Source organism: Heloderma suspectum, chromosome 1 (assembly GCF_057233095.1).
Source record: "Heloderma suspectum isolate Gila_16-S chromosome 1, 16-S_ref, whole genome shotgun sequence".
Lineage (NCBI taxonomy): Eukaryota > Metazoa > Chordata > Lepidosauria > Squamata > Helodermatidae > Heloderma > Heloderma suspectum.
In genome coordinates, this window is record NC_139458.1 from 229,744,861 (window position 1) to 229,762,568 (window position 17,708).

The following is a 17,708-nucleotide window of genomic DNA, read 5'->3' on the forward strand; positions in this document are numbered from 1 at the left end:
ATATTCTGTGTTTTTCTTGGTACCAAAGAAAAACAGGAATTTGCAGGCAATACTGGACTTGAAGTGACTAAACACATTTATCACAAAAACGTGACCCTGAACTTGATTGTTTAAACCTTGGAAAAGCAGGATTTCTTGGCATCAATAGATCTGTTGAAATCATACCTATAGATCCCAGTTTGTCCATCACACAGGAGGTACCTATGCTTTGCCTATGATTCACAGGGACTTCTAGTACAGAGCACTGCTGTTTGAACTCACATCGGTACCTTACATTTTTATGAAGGTTCTAGTGGCCCTAATAGCACATCTTTGCTTGCAGGGAGTTTTTCTTTAGCCCTGTCTCTACAACATACTGGTCTGCTCCAGCACCAAGGACAAGAATCTCCATAACATCCATCTAACCCTTGAATTTCTGCAAGAACCTTGATTCATAGTGTACCAGGAGAAAATCTCCTTATAACTGATGCAGCTGCTGGACCACCTGGGAGTCTGTCTGAACACAGTCCATTCTGCATGTCCCGATTAGAGGAGAGACAAATGGAACCAGATTTGGTTCACCAGACCATCTCTTCAACATGGACAAATCTCTTGTTCCTTACATCACTACCCTCCAACACTTATTACTACTATTTCATAAGAAAAGCCATGCTGGATCTAGTCTAGCATTCTGTTCACACAGTGGCTGTGAACTGGAAACCCACAAGCAAGACACAAGTGCAACAGCACCCTCCCGCCCATGTTCCCCTGTAACTGGTGTACATAGGCATACTGCCTCTGATACTGGAGGTACCATATAGCCATCAGGACTAGGAGCCATTGATAGCCTTCTCCTCCAGGAATTTGTTTAACCCCTTTTAAAGCCATCCAAACTGGTGGCCACCACTACTTCCTGTGGTAGTGAATTCCATAATTTAACTATGCACTGTGTGAAGAAGTACTTCATTTTATATGTCCTGAATCTCCGACCGATCAGCTTCAAGGGATGACCCCAGGTTCTAGTATTATGGGAACGGGAGAAAAATGTCTTCCTATCCACATTCTCCACACCTTGGATAGTTTTGTACACTTCTGTCATGTCTCCCCTTACTTGCTGTTTTCCAAGCTAAACAATCCCAGCTTCCCTCATAGGGGAGTTGCTCCAGCCCCTTGATCATTTTAGTTGCCCTTTCCTGCACTTTTTCCAGCTCTACAATATCTTTTTTTGGGTGCAGTGACCAGAACTGTACACAGTATTCCAGATGTGGATGCACCATAGATTTGTATATTGGCAGTTTTATTCTTGATTCCTTTCCTAATTGTGCCTAACATGGAGTTTCCCTTTTTTTACAGCAGCTGCATACTGGGTTGACATTTTCATTGAGTTGTCAACCTAAGATCTCGTTCTTGGTCAGTCACTGCTAGCTCAGATCCCATCAGGTTATACTTGAAGCTGGGATGTTTTGCCCCAACATACATCACTTTACACTTGCTTACTTTGAACTGCATTTGCCATTTAGATGCCCATTCTTCCAGTTTGGAGAGATCCTTTTGGAGCTCTTCACAATCCCTTTTTCATAGAATCATAGAATAGTAGGGCTGGAAGGGGCCTACAAGGCCATCGAGTCCAACCCCCTGCTGAATGCAGGAATCCAAGTCAGAGCATCCCTGACAGATGGCTGTCCAGCCTCGTCTTGAACGCCTCCAGTGTGGGAGAGCCCACCACCTCCCTAGGTCATTGGTTCCATTGTCGTATTGCTCTAACAGTCAGGAAGGTTTTCCTGATGTTCAGCCGGAATCTGGCTTCCTGTCACTTGAGCCCATTATTCCGTGTCCTGCACTCTGGGATGATCAAGAAGAGATCCTGGCCTTCTTCTCTGTGACAACCTTTCAAATACTTGAAGAGTGCTATCATATCTCCCCTCAGTCTTCTCTTCTCAAGGCTAAACATGCCCAGTTCTTTCAGTCTCTCTTCATAGGGCTTTGTTTCCAGTCCTCTGATCATCTTTGTTGCCCTCCTCTGAACCCTCTCCAGTTTGTCTGCATCCTTCTTAAAGTGTGGTGCCCAGAACTGGACACAGTACTCCAGATGAGGCCTAACCAGTGCTGAGTAGAGGGGAACTAGTACTTCCCGGGATTTGGAAGCTATGCTTCTATTACTGCAGCCCAAAATAGCATTTGCCTTTTTTGCAGCCACATCACATTGTTGGCTCATATTCAGCTTGTGATCGACAACAATTCCAAGATCTTTCTCGCTTGTAGTGTTGTTGAGCCACATATCCCCCATCTTGTAACTGTGCATTTGGTTTCTTTTTCCTAGGTGCAGAACTTGGCATTTATCCCTATTAAATGTCATTCTGTTGTTTTCTGCCCAGTGCTCCAGTCTATCCAGATCACTTTGAATTTTGTTTCTGTCTTCCAAAGTATTAGCTATCCCACCCAATTTTGTGTCATCTGCAAATTGGATCAGCATTCCCTGCACCTCCTCCAAGTCATTAATAAATGACCCACTGGTTTTCTCCAGTCCAGGTTTCCGTAATGCCCACTATATCTAGGTTCTCCTTTAAAACCAGGCACTCCAACTCTCTCATTTTGGCTCAGAGGCATCTAGCATTTGCATAGAAACACCTATAGAAGGTGTCCCTCCCCAGATGTCTCTGGAGTGTGCATCTTGTGCTATGGCACTTAGGTCTCTTTCATTGGCTTTCATGTTCCACCATATACTCATGGCCTATTTCCACCCCTTCTACATTTGGGCAATTGAAAACATTTTCATTTTCATCCCCTATAGATAATTTAACCTGAACTGGATGCTTCCCAGCTCCTGTCGGCTTTCCCCAAGGATTTAGTTTAAAAGCTGCTCTGCCACCTTTTTTATGTTTATGTTTCCAGACAAGATAGCCAGACTGGAACACAAGTCGCTGTGGATCATAGGTACACTTGCCTGCTGGCTTCACATGAATCTACTGTAGGGGTCACTACAGATTCTGATGCAGGTTGTCATCACGATAGATGCCAGTCTGTCTGAGTGGCAAACACACCTGTACAGTCTAGTAGCTCAGGGATCCTGGTCCTCCAACTCAGAAGCAAGAAGGAGCATAAATTGGTCGGAATTCATGGCAGTGAAGCTGTTCCTCCTAGCGTTTCAGTAATGAATCCATAAATATTGATATGCACGGGCAGCACACTAGCAATACATAAATGTTGGGTGGGGGGGATACGTGCTCCATCTCCTTCCATTGGGAGTCCAGCGATATAATCCAATGAGCAGAGCAGAATCAGAAGTCCATCCAAGTGGAACATCTGGCAGGAGTGGCCAATACAGTGGCAGACAGGGTCAGCAAACTCTCCATTAAACAGTCCGAATGACCCTGCACAGGTTGACCCAGACCACTACAGGGACTAGTACAGCATATCAGTCCTGACACATTTCACCTAACAGCATGAAGGCTATGCAGGTATGGCTAAGCAAATTTGGATAATAGGATATAGACTTGTCAACCTTGCTGGCCTCAAGATGGTCCTCTGCTAATAGGATTTATGGTTCCATGTGGAAAGCTTTGCTGCACTGGAAAAGGAAGAGTGACAGATAGGGACAGTGTACCTGGAGGATGGGCTTGACAACGAGCAGGGCACTAAAATCCCTGTTTTGCAGAACCTCCAACCCGTGGGCTTAATCTGGCCCCCAAGGCCCCCTAATCCAGCCCGTACAGCCTATTGGTGTTCCTCCAGGGCATGGGGGTTTAAGCTCCAATCTTAAAGGAATCCAGCCAGAGAGCACCCCCTTGCTACTAGCTCTCATCTCAGATTCGAGATAACAGTAGGGATTTCCTTGCTAGTGCATGATAGCAGTGGAATTCCTGCAGTGAAACCCCACATTGGTGATAGCAGTGGAGGGGATGAGGGGCAGTTGTGCTAGGTCTCACCCGTGCTGGGGAAAGTGATGACTTCCCCCGCACATGGGTGAATCCCTTTCTGTTTAGCCCACCCCACCTCCATCCCACAATGGGGAAAGTAGCTGGGGAGCACAAAGATGGGGAGAGCTGACATTGCCATCTCTCCCCATTGGAAGAACAGCGAAGGCTAGTCAGGCTTGTCTTTACTGTATGTGGGGCTTCCCTAACCGGGAACGCCCATGCACAATGAAGCTTGGTCCCTGGCCCACATCCACCTGGCACTTCAGCCAAGAACCAAATGGTGTCAGGGGGATGTGACTATTCCCACCCATGTCAGGGGTGTAGGCACACCTATCTGATGTCATATGGTCCACAAGTAGTTTTGTACTCCTGCTCTAAAAAGACAGGCTGCTACAGGATTCTGTGTTACAAGAAGAAAGACTCAGTCACAGCTTACCCACACATGCAGCATTTCCTGAATGGAGTCACATTGATCGAGCCTCACATGATTCCTCATTGCCCTAATTGGAATCTAAACTGGATGTTGAAGGCAATGATGGGACTTCTCCTTGAGACTATGGCTACAATTCCATTCAAGGAAGTAACCATCAAGATGATATTTTTAGTTGCCATCACGTCAAACAAAAGGGTTTTAGAGCTGGGGGTGCCATCATCTAACTCACATCTCTATATTTTTCATGGCAATAAGGTATTTCTACAATCAGAGCCATCATTTATATTGAAGGTTAACTCAGCATTCAGAAAATACTGTTCTCCTGTCCTCCCCTAGGGCAAAAAGATGGAAGAACAATCTAGCTTGTGCCAGGTTTGTTCCAGTGTAACCACAGGCTTTAGGTTTTACAAGAACTGAAAGTTACTATAAGATTTAATTTGTGTCCTTTTTGGATGACATGTTCAGACATAAGATGTCTATAAATACAGTATCTTAACTGTGTTTTGAGTACTGAGTTAGCCTACAGGTCTCCGAATAATGTTCCACCAAAAGGCATCATAGCACATTCTTGAGGTGGGTAGCAACTTCTGCTGAAAGCTGGTGTTCTTCTCCGCTGGATGCGATTTGCAGAGCAGCAACATGTGCATCAGATTATGTGTTCACAAAACATTACAAGGTGGTCGTAGTTGTGTCTGCTAACGTGGCATTTAGACAGTGAACTATGTGACGAAGAGTTACATGACACTGAGAGAGAGAGAGAGAGAGAGAGAGAGAGAGACTGTGTGTGTGTGTGTGTGTATATATATACACACACACAGACACACATCCACACACATACATACATACATACTGTTGTTCAATATCCCAGAGGATGACTGCCCTCCTGCCCTTTCCCAGAGAAAGCAAGAATGTTATACTTAACTATAAATTCCTGGTTTTGAGGAAGGCAGGAGGGCAGTCTCCTACTACTCAGGTATTCATTGGGATCACCTCATCCTTCTGGATGGTAGGAATATATGGGGAGGTAGATAATGCTCCCTGGGATGTATTCTTTACCCTTTCTCTTCCACAAAACAATTTTAGTAGTTGTTGTTTACTGGCACATGAGCCAGTTGTATATTAGGATTTTTTAAATAGAAGGGGAAAGGGAAGAAAAGTAAACACAGTAGCAGGGGTTGTTTCAAGCAAATGCATAGGGGGCTACCTGATCTCCCTCTAGGAACTCTTCCTCAGACTGCCAAACATCAAGCCATTCTTCCTCATCCCCTGATTCATCTCGTGCCCTCAGGTCACTTCACTGCCACCCCAGAAAAACAAGAAAGGCATGCCCTGGGACAAAGAAAGGACAGAGGCCCTGGAAAATCTTAGCTGAGCTTGCACGTAGGTGCGACTCCTCAAGCAGTTCCCAGACTTTGAGGATAACGAGTCGGGAGAGCTCTCTGAAAAGGAGACAGAATTCGCACCAGAATAGGTGCATCTTTTCTTTAGGACATTTTTCCTATCCTGCTAGTTAAAACCTGCGGACTACTAAAATTGAATGATGACCAGGACGAGTCAGACGAGTCTACACCCCCAGTCTCTAAGACCAGGGCTAAAATAATATTTCCATCAGGGCCGTGCAAACCTTTCACCATCCCTTTTCCTGAAACTTTTGAACAGTTTTGGAAGGCAAATGGGCCATCCCCAGTGAAGTCTAGGCTACCCAGAAGTTGCCTGAAAAGCTTTATTCCTTTCTCCCCACTGTTACGGAACTTCTCAGTATCCCCATTGTGGATGCTGTGGTGGCAGCACCCATTTCTTTGGGAGTTATTCCTGCAGACAGGGAGGGTGGGCCCAAGGAACTGTGGGACAAAGAGTGGATGCTGCCCTATGAAGAGGCTTCAAATCAGCAGCAATCAAGGCTTCAGCCATGAACAAACAAATAAATAAAATACAGGGAAGAGGTCTGTCTCTTCTCATTGACACTACAAACATTTTCTGAGAAGGGTGGCTTTCCTAAATCTCCCTTCAGTTCATAGATTCCCTACATGGAACTTGAATTGGGTACTGACAGCTCTCATGCCCACCTGTGAATCCATGGCCACTTGCTCTTTGAAACTTATGATATGCAAAATGTCCTTTTTCATGGCTAGCCCATTACTTTGGCTAGACAGGTGTCGGGTGGGGGGGCTTCTCCAATCCCCAGTTAACTACTTTTCATACAATCATAGAATCATAGAATTGTAGGGTTGGAAGGAGCCTACAAGGCCGTCAAGTCCAACCCCCTGCTCAATGCAGGAATCCAAGTCAGAGCATCCCTGACAGATGGCTGTCTAGCCTCATCTTGAATGCCTCCAGTGTGGGAGAGCCCACCACCTCCCTGGGGAATTGGTTCCATTGTCGTATTGCTCTAACAGTCAGGAAGGTTTTCCTGATGTTCAGCCGGAATCTGGCTTCCTGTCACTTGAGCCCATTTTTCCGTGTCCTGCACTCTGGGATGATCGAGAAGAGATGCTGGCCTTCCTCTCTGTGACAACCTTGCAAGTACTTGAAGAGTGCTATCATATCTCCCCTCAGTCTTCTCTTCTCAAAGCGAAACATGCCCAGTTCTTTCAGTCTCTCTTCATAGGGCTTTGTTTCCAGTCCCCTGATCATCTTTGTTGCCCTTCTCTGAACCCTCTCCAGTTTGTCTGCATCCTTCTTAAAATGTGGTGCCCAGAACTGGACACAGTACTCCAGATGAGACCTAACCAGTGCTGAGTAGAGGGGAACTAGTACTTCCCGGAATTTGGAAGCTATGCTTCTATTAATGCACCTCAAAAGAGCATTTCCCTTTTTTGCAGCCACATCCCATTGTTAGCTCATATTCAGCTTGTGATCTACAACAATTCCAAGATCCTTCTTGCTTGTAGTGTTGTTGGGCCACATATCCCCCATCTTGTAACTGTGTATTTGATTTTTTTTCCCCTAAGTGCAGAACTTGGCATTTATCCCTATTAAATGTCATTCTGTTGTTTTCTGCCCAGCGCTCCAGTCTATCCAGATCACTTTGAATTTTATTTCTGTCTTCCAAAGTATTAGCTATCCCGCCCAATTTTGTGTCATCTGCATCAGGGATCATCATTCCTTGCACCTCCCCATCCAAGTCATTAATAAAAATGTTGAAGAGCACTGGGCCCAAGACTGAGCCCTGCGGTACCCGCTCGTTACCTCTCCCCAGTTTGAGAAGATCCCATTGATAAGCAGTCTTTGAGTCCGATTCTGTAGCCAACTGTGGATCCACCGGATCGTTGTTTCATCTAGCCCACTTTGAGCTAGTTTGCTCATCAGGATATCATGGGGCACTTTGTCAAAAGCTTTGCTGAAGTCGAGGTATATGATGTCCACAGCATTCCCACAGGCCACAAGGGAGGTTACCTGATCAAAAAATGAGATGAGATTCGTCTGGCAGGATTTGTTCTTGACACATCCATGTTGGCTTTGAGTAATCACTGCATTGTTTTCAAGGTGCTTCCAGATGGATTGCTTTATAATGGGCTCCATAATTTTCCCAGGGATTGACGTCAGTCTGACTGGTCTGTAGTTCCCAGGCACCTCCTTTTTACCCTTTTTGAAGGTAGGGACCACATTAGCCCTCCATCAGTCATCTGGCACTTCACCCGTCCTCCATGATTTCTCAAAGAGAATAGACAGTGGTTCTGAGAGTTCTTCTGCCAGTTCCTTTATTCCTCTAGGATCCAGTTCATCTGGCCCTGGATATTTGAACTCATTCAAAGTAATTAGGTGTTCCTTGACCATATGCCTATTGATCTCAAGCTGCAATCCTACCCCTTCAGCCTGTACTTCACCTTTGCCAGGAGAGTCATAGACCCTCTTCTGGGAGAAGACTGAACCAAAGTAGGAACTGAGCACTTCTGCCTTTTCTTTGTCATCTGTTATCATTTTTCCATCCTTATTTAATAGCTGAACCACCATTTCTTTCCTCTGTCTTTTTCTATGCATGTAGCTGAAGAAAGCCTTTTTGTTGCTTTTAGCATCCGTTGCTAAGCTCAGCTCACTCTCAGCTTTAGTCTTCCTGACACCATCCCTGCAATTCTGTGCTACCTGCCTGTACTCTTCCTTTGTTGCTTGGCCTAATTTCCACTTCCTATATGTGTCCTGTTTTGTTTTCAGGTCATCTCTAAGCTTTTTGTGAAGCCACACGGGCTTCTTCTGTTGTCTTCCACCTTTTCTTCTTGTTGGAATTGTTTGTGATTGTGCCTTGAGAATTTCCTTTTTTAAAAGCTCCCACCCATCTTGGATTCCTTTTCTCGTTAGCGTTGCTTGCCATGGGACCTTACTTATTCTGAGTTTATTAAAATCAGCTTTCCTAAAATCCAGGGTACGCATTTGACTACACTCGGCTTTTGCTTCCCTTTTCATTTGAATAAGGCAGATTCATTTGAATCTTACTTTATTCGAATAAGATGGTGTTCTTTTGTTCCAAAGTTTAATTCTCTATTCCACAGGTCACAGGAAATTTCCTTCTCTCCCTATTGTCAAAGCTTTTCCCATCAGCAGTAATGGAGTTCACACAAATTGGATGTTTGCAGAGCACTCTGGTGCTATCTAAACGGAGGGCTTCTCTACTCAGAGCTTTTATTCTGCTATTGAGATTGGTTACTCAGGGGAGTTTGTGTGTCCTTTAGATGACATCATTAACATCCAGGGCGTCTCCTGCACTGAATGACCTTTATTCCATTTTTTAACAGAGCCTGAGTTCCACTTGAATTTCCTCGTGAAAAAAGCAAAAGCCACAATAAGAGGAGCTAAACCACAGCACCATCTAGCAGCTGTATAATGAAATATATCAAAGATTCAGATAAGGGGGAAAGAGCGGGGAAAGGAAGCATGGAGTCTGTCATGATCCTGCATTTAAAACAGAAGCAGAAAGCCCCATTTTAAATGCAGGAATTTAGGCTGGGGTAGAGATGCCCAGAGTTTTGGAAAAGTGAGGCACTGTTTGTAGTGTCCTGAGCTGTTTCAGGAAATAGGGTATTAAGTTATCTCTAGTTGGCTAAGGGATTGCATAGTGCAGGGCTATCATGCTGTAAACAAACATCTGCCAGGGATATTACAGTCCACTACCTTTGAAGGGCAGCAGGCTTTTGAATCCCGCCCCCACTGGCCCCTGCCACCCCTGAAGCCCCCCCATATTTATAAAGAATTGATTGTTGTGGGGAAATGGCATCTTTAGGGGCTACAGAGCATCCAAAGGGTCAAATTTAGCTTGTTTGCAAGCTTAATTTGACACTTCTAGTGTTCCATAGATGCTATGGAGCTCTCAAAGGATCAAATTTAGCTTGCAAAGAAGCTGGACTTGACCCTTTGGGTGTAGACCCTATGGATGTAACATATATAAATTTGATACCTGTAGGGAGTGCAGTGGGGGGTGGGTGAAAATGGCACCCGGACCTCCCGCAGTTGCCCACCCCTGCTAGAGAGGATATCCTCAGCACCAGCCCTTAACCGTAATGCCTTTATAATGCCCTAAAGAACTATAAATATATCTAATGCCATAAAGAACTATAAATATATCTAACCATAAAGAACTGCAGACAGTGGTAGTGCTCAGGCTGATCCCTGGAAGCCCACCCATTAACAACATTACACTCTTAAATCCCAAGGTAAGGCATGCCCTCCACTGAGCTAAGGATGTTGAGTTTTTGACTGTAAATTTATCTTCTCTGTGCACCACAGAGGGCATTTCACCTCCTTTTTATTCTTCCAGGAGAATATTCTTCTAGAGGCTTTTGTACATGTGGGGGTGGTAGAAAGGGCAACTGGAGCATATGAGAATATGCTCTAGTTGTCAAACCTGCCTAGCTGTGGTTGTTTTTTGTTCTTTCCTCTTTTTATGAGGAGTTCACAGTTTATTCTAGTTCTGTTTCACTTCAGTTGCAATGAGCTACTGCATATAGAAGCATTCCAGTGAGGGGTCAAGGGGCAGTCTTGCTCTTCCAGTCCAGTCTAGGGAATAGGACTGCTCCTCCCACTGGAGAAACAAAACTGGAGTGGGTCCTGCCTATTCACTGCAGGAGGAGGGACCATCCTGAGGTGAGGAATGCCCTCCTTGGCGCTCAGACACCAGAAAGTAGATGGTTACTGCCAAACTCAATGCAGTTGGGAATACAGCTAATGTACCAAAACGAAATTGGGGTCGCAAAACAGGAGGGGTAATACTAGGCTTGAAAAACTAGTGAAGAGCTACAGCAGCATATTAAATCTTTGGAAAACTACAGCTGCAGATCCAATATCTGTTTCAGCGGGATAGCAGAATTGGTGAAAGGGTGAGATGCAGCCAGCTTCCTTGTTACCTGGCTATCAGAAGTAATACCTGTGCTCAAAATATCCCAAAGACATATAGAGAAGATGCATAGGATGTCATGCAATTACCTGCCAAACAGCAATAAACCACAGGTCTACTTTGCAAACCTGGAAATTAAGAACATCTTCTTATCTCATGCCTGCAGTGGCTATAAGTTTTATTATAATCAATCTGACATAGCACTCTTCCAAGATAGCAACCCTGCAACTCTTCAGAAACACATAGTATTCCGATACTGTACAGAACAACTGCAAAAAAGTGGAATAACATAACAGTGGGGTTAATAACATAACCCCTTTAAAATCATAGTGTGGTTCAATGATACAACTATAGTAATAACTACTCATCAGGAGGCAAAATAGTTCTTGATCCACATGAATTTAGATTCCAAAGAAGAAATATTTTTGAGTGCAGGAGGGGAGGAGGAAGATGAAGCTACTGCGGCTGTCACCAAACCAAGAAGGTGGATCCTACAGTCCACCAGAAAGAAGAAAAATAAGTCTGGCAAGAAATAAAATTATCTGAGAGGCTATGCAAGCCTTCAAGACTGTCCGATAGGCTTTAGTGACTGTGGACACTGTTAAAAGTTATTATAGCTATCTGTTGTTTTTGAATAATATTTTGGCACAGAAACAGCCTTGGTTGCCCTGTATGATGGCCTATGTCAGGAGAGAGACAGGGGTAGTGTGACCTTGTTGATTCTTCTTGATCTCTCAGCGGTTTTTGATATCATCAACCATGGGTATCCTTCTGGAACGATTGTCTGAGCTGGGAGCGGGAGGCACTGCATTGCAATGGTTTTGCTCCTACTTGGATGGTCGGCTCCAGAAGGTGGTGCTTGGGGAATATTGCTTGGCCCCGTGGATTCTCCAGTATGAGGTTCCACAGGGGTCAGTTCTGTCCCCCATGCTATTTAACATCTACATGAAACCGTTGAGTGCAGTCATCTGGAGTTTTGGGGTGCGTTGTCATCAGTATGCTGAGGACACGCAGCTCTATTTCTCCTTTTCATCGTCTTCAGGTGAGGCTGTGGATGTGCTAAATCAGTGCCTAGCTGCAACAATGGACTAGATGAAGGCTAATAAACTGAAACTCAGTCCAGACAAGACTGAGATTCTGTTGATGGGTGGTTCTTCTGACCGGATGGAGGGTGCACAACCTGTTCTGGATGGGGTTGCTCTCCCCCTGAAGGAGCAGTTTTGTAGCTTTGGCATTTTCCTTGAGCCATCTTTGTCATTTGAGGCTGAGGTGGCCTCAGTGGCAGGGAGTGCTTTCTACGAACTTCGGCTGGTGGCCCAGCTACACCCCTATCTGGACAGGGATAACCTGGCTTCAGTTGTCTATGCTCTGGTAATCTCCAAGTTAGATTACTGCAATGCACTCTATGTGGGGCTGCCTTTGATGATGGTTCAGAAACTGCAGCTTGTGCAAAATGTGGTGGCCAGATTGATAACAGGGACCAGAAGGTCCAAACATATGAGACCGACTCTGGCCCACTTGCACTGGCTGCTTGTATGTTTCCAAGCCGGATTCACGGTGCTAGTTTTAACCTATAAAGCCTTACACACCTTGGGACCACAATACCTGACGGAGTGCCTCTCCTGACATGAACCTACCCGTATACTATGCTCAACATATAAGGCCCTCCTCCAGCGGCCTACACCAAGAGAAGTTCGGGAGATGGCAACAAGGGAGAGGGCCTTTTCAGTTGTTGTTCAGTCGTTCAGTCGTGTCCGACTCTTCGTGACCCCATGGACCATAGCACGTCAGGCCTTCCTGTCCTGCGCACTCTCCTGGAGTGTGCTCAGGTTCATATTCATTGCATCGGTGATGCTATCTAGCCATCTCATCCTCTGCCGTCCCCTTCTCCTTTTGCCTTCAGTCTTTCCCAGCATCAGGGTCTTTTCCAGAGAGTTTTCTCTTCGCATTAGGTGGCCAAAATATTGGAGCTTCAGCTTCAGTATCTGTCCTTCCAATGAGCACTCAGGGTTGATTTCCTTTAGGATGGACCGATTTGACCTCCTTGCAGTCCAGGGGACTCGTAAGAGTCTTCTCCAGCACCACAGTTCGAAAGCATCAATTCTTCGGCGCTCAGCCTTCCTTATAGTCCAGCTCTCACAGCCATACATTACTACTGGGAAAACCATAGCTTTGATTAGGCGGACCTTTGTTGGCAAGGTGATGTCTCTGCTTCTTACTATGCTGTCTAGATTTGCCATAGCTTTCCTCCCAAGGAGCAAGCGTCTTTTAATTTCATGGGTACAGTCACCGTCTGCGGTGATCTTGGAGCCCAAGAAAGTAAAATCTGTCACTGCTTCCATTTCTTCCCCTTCTATATGCCAGGAAGTGATAGGGCCAGATGCCATGATCTTAGTTTTTTTATTGTTGAGTTTCAAACCAGCTTTTGCACTCTCCTCTTTCACCCTCAACAAGAGGCTCTTTAGATCCTCTTCACTTTCTGCCATTAGGGTGGTATCGTCTGCATATCGGAGGTTGTTGATAATTCTCCCAGCAATCTTAATTCCGACCTGTGATTCATCCAACCCGGCATTTCTCATGATGTACTCTGCATATAAGTTAAATAAGCAGGGTGACAATATGCAGCCTTGTCGTACTCCTTTCCCAATTTTGAACCACTCGGTTGTTCCATGTCCGGTTCTCACTGTTGCTTCTTGACCCTCGTACAGGTTTCTCAGGAGACAGCTAAGGTGGTCTGGTACTCCCATCACTTTAAGAATTTGTCACAGTTTGTTGTGATCCACACAATCAAAGGCTTTAGCATAGTCAATGAAGCAGAAATAGACGTTTTTCTGGAATTCTCTTGCTTTCTCCATGATGCAGCGAATGTTGGCGATTTGATCTCTAGTTCCTCTGCCTCTTCGAAACCCAGCTTGTACTTCCAGTAGTTCTCGGTTCGCATACTGCTGAAGCCTAGCTTGTAGGATTTTGAGCATCACCTTGCTGGCATGTGAAATGAGCGCAATTGTGCGGTAGTTTGAACACTCTTTGGCGTTGCCCTTCTTTGGAATTGGAATGTACACTGACCTTTTCCAGTCTTGTGGCCATTGTGAATGATCTCCCTGATGAGGCCCATCTGGTGCCAACATTGTTATCTTTTTGGCGCTAGGTTAAGACCTTTCTCTTCTGCCAGGCATTCGGCAGCATATAAGTTTTAATCGATCCTGGAATGTCTTATGGTTAAGGTTGTTTGCTTTTGAGATCGTTTGAAGTTGTTTTAGATATATGTTTCTTTTGTGTATATTGTCTGTTCATGTGTTTTTTTATGTAAATGGTTTTTAATCTCTGTATATTATATTTTTAATGTTTTTAATGTTTGTAAACCGCCCAGAGAGATCCAGCTATTGGGCAGTATAGAAATGATGATGATGATGATGATGATGATAAGTACATGACAAGGCGGGGGGGTTGTATGGGATGGGTTATGACTATTATGCCCTCCAATATGATTCCCTTGGCACTCAGGAGCAAATAGTTTTAATGCAATTCCCTGAAGCAAGGGGTTGTTTAGAGAAGGAGGATTTCCATTTGGTTTATGTTATTATTCTTGTATTACAGTTAATAGTTAAACACCACATGGGAAACCTGGGAGGGGGGAAAATAAGGAAACAAAAAGGTTTGAAAGGAAAATAGAAAAATAGATTATGGATAATTATGGATAATAATGCAGTGCCTCATTCCTGGCAAGTTTCCCAGATTATACTACTACATAAATGGCGGAAGAGCCCTGAAGAGGCTGATTCATATTCAATCAGGATCTAAAGATATTTACAGGGATTCTGGCTGAGAGGTTAGGTACAATGGCTCCACAATACGTTACCGCAAATCAATATGGTTTTATTAAAAGGCTTAATATAGCTGACCCGATAACAAGAATACTTAATGTAGTTCATCATTGCATGAAAAAGAGCAGAAACCCTTATGCCATAACATTGGATGCAGCTAAAGCTTTTGATAGGCTAGAATGGCCTTACTTTCTTGCCTTGAGCAAGCATACAATGATGGGAGATAGATTTCACAGTTGTCTTTCTCAATTATACTTTCAAAACCAAGCAGTCATCAGAACAAATAGAATAGACACCCCACCAATCAAGATTAACCAGGGAACTAAACAAGGTTTAGTTTTTGCCGAACTACTTACTGCCTTTTCTATTGAACCTGTAGCAAACTTACTTTGAGCTCTCCATTGATAGAAGGGATTGAAATCAGTTCAAAACCAAATTTGATTAATTTGTTTGCAGACTATATTATTTTAATGCTATCAAATCCTATTAGGAGCTTAACAATGGCCATGCTGATAATAAAAGATTTTGGACAAGCAGCAGGGATGCAAATCAACTATGAAAAATCTAGCAGCTCATGTAAAAGTAGCAACAGATAGCAATTACTTTGGGGGGGGGGCTCAGGGATACCCATGGAGACTAAGGGCACAATCTTATTGTGATGACTGTAGGCCTCCAAACCGTTATGGTCATCCAATGCAGAGCAGGAGGACCAGCAGAGGTGATCTTTGCCTCCCCACTCCTGCCACCCTGGATTTTCACTAAACTAGATTTTTTACCCATCTAGCTGGGGTGCTTTGGAGGGGGAGAGAAGGAGGCTGGAAAGGCCTCAGGATAGTTCATATCTCAGCCTCTCCAGCCTCCTGCCCTTCCTACCCACTGGAACGCCCCCTTTTCCCTGTCTCCAAGGTTGAATTCCTGACCTCAGAGCACAGCCAGTGCCAGCTTCAAGGCGGTTGGGTCAGGGGCTGGAGCTCCAATTCCCAGCTCCGAGGTCAGAGTGTCGTCTCTGATTTCAGAGCTGGGAATCCGAAATATCCTATCACCCCTCAAATGCTGCCTAAGGGCTGTAGGTTTGCTCCCTAAGGAACTAAAATATTTAGGAGTAATTATACCAGTTGACATGTCCAAAGTGATAAAATTGAATTACCAACCATTTGCAGCCCATTGATCACTTTAAGACCTCATGGAGCCCTCTCCTGCTATCATCCTCTCCTTCCCAAAGTTGAGGCTTTTTGACATTTTGTTAACATAAAATGAAATGTTGTTACATTTTTTGTTAACGTTAAACAAAAATCAAAACAATGGTCCAATTTGAACTTTAAATGGTTAGGGGAAATTGTGGTGATTAAAATGAAATTATTACCAAAATTAACATATTTATTTAAAACATTACCTCTTATTTTACCTCAGCAAATGTTTAAAAATGGCAATTGATGTTTCTACATTTTATTTTTGACAATAAGAAACCTAGCTTCAATGCAAACATTTTATATGAAGGTAAAAAAGGGGGACTGGGAATTCCCAGATTATCTCAATATTATTATGGTTTTCAGCTCAAGCAATTAATTCACCATTAACTAATTAATACATGATGATCAAACTGAATCTTGGATTAATATGGAGATACCTAGGAACCAGAAATAAGTATTGTGGGGTATGCCATTTCAATGTAAATATTCAAAATCAAGGTCAACAATAGATAACCCTTTCTTAAACAGTATGATGTGCACCTTGCAAAGATGGGATAAACATTTGATGGCTTCTTCCTCCCCTATGATTGCTTTTTAATGCCATCCACTTTTTTATTGTAGCAACAAATTTAAGCAGTTTGCAAGATGGGAAGAAAAAGGGTTATACAGACTCACTGACCTATATAATGGGTTGCAACCAAAAACTGGGGCACAGATAAGAGAACAATTATCAGAAGATATACTATGGTTTCAGGTACACCAAATTCTACATTTCACATCTACACTGGCCATAAAGGCACAAGCTGTGCACCCGCTAAACAGGTTTGAAACAGGCCTGGGCAAAATCTGAAACAAAGGGCTTAGCTGCAAAGAAATATAAATTATTAAATGCTATAGTTATTGGAAAGGCAGAGGAAGAAAAAATGGCAAGAGAAAAATGACTAGAATTGCACTGTCAGCTCAGGACAGTGGGTTGCCCTATGTTCTAAGGCTCCCATGAAGTCTGTGTCACATAAAGTGAAAGAAAATACAATGAAGATGAGGGATGGGTGGTATGTTATGCCAGTAAAGCAGAGCTGTTTTAATTGTAATGTGAAGCCTAGTTGTTGGAGGTGTGGAGCCACCAGAGACACCTACTTCCATATGTAGTGGGATTGCCTACTGGTGCAAAAGTTTTGGGTCCAGGTCTTTACCTTCACCAGTGAGGTCACACAAAAGATGTAACACTATCTGCAAAACAGGGACCACTATCCCTTTATATGGACTCTAATACATAAATAAGACATAATGAGCTCCTGAATTTTTTCTGGTCAGCAGCCAGGTTGGTCATAGCTGCTAACTGGAAAGCATTAAATGAACTTTCTCTCATATGAAACAGAAAATTTGGAATATGGCATCCATTTATTGAATTTGATAATACTGAGAAGAATACACAACAACCTCCTAAGACACACACAACTCTATAGCATGATTAGGATGATGAGTGATGACTCTATCAGATAAATAACTTGCTTCTACCAGATGGAGATCCTGAGTGATCATAATGACTGTAAAGAAACTGACTCACATGTGGTGTACTTAAACTTGTTAATGTTCATTGTTATTTTGAAAAAAGAAAAGAATTAAAAATGTTTTTAAAAATTTGCTTGGTCTTTCAACAAAGACTTCCCAAGCATAAAAGGCTGTCCCACCTGTAAGAACAGAAATTTCTGGTAAGTGAATTTTCCTTTCAAATGTTAACGTGCAAGTCCAATCTAGGAAGGCACAGCTCCCCTGGGCAGGTCCTCCTCAGTTGGTTTCACACTGACTCGCACTCCACCCACCCCAAGGATGACAAAAAATACTCATACTGGGGAAAGGGAGAAGATAGCCAACAGAGGCAACCTCTTGTTACCTTTACATTGGCTGGCATGGGCCTCTGTGTGGCTGCACGACACTGTGCGTCTCATTGCCTGCCAGGCCTGCAGCCCATATAATTTTCCCAGATGTTCTTTGTGTCATTTGCTGCCCACTGATCACTTTAAGACCTCATGGAGTCCT

General features: G+C 43.8%; 1 protein-coding gene across 1 annotated transcript in view; it reads left to right on the forward strand.

Annotated features, from left to right (window-relative positions):
- COL4A1 (collagen type IV alpha 1 chain) overlaps nt 1-17,708 on the forward strand; it is a 326,895-nt gene that overhangs the window by 296,755 nt on the left and 12,432 nt on the right. The window lies entirely within an intron of this gene.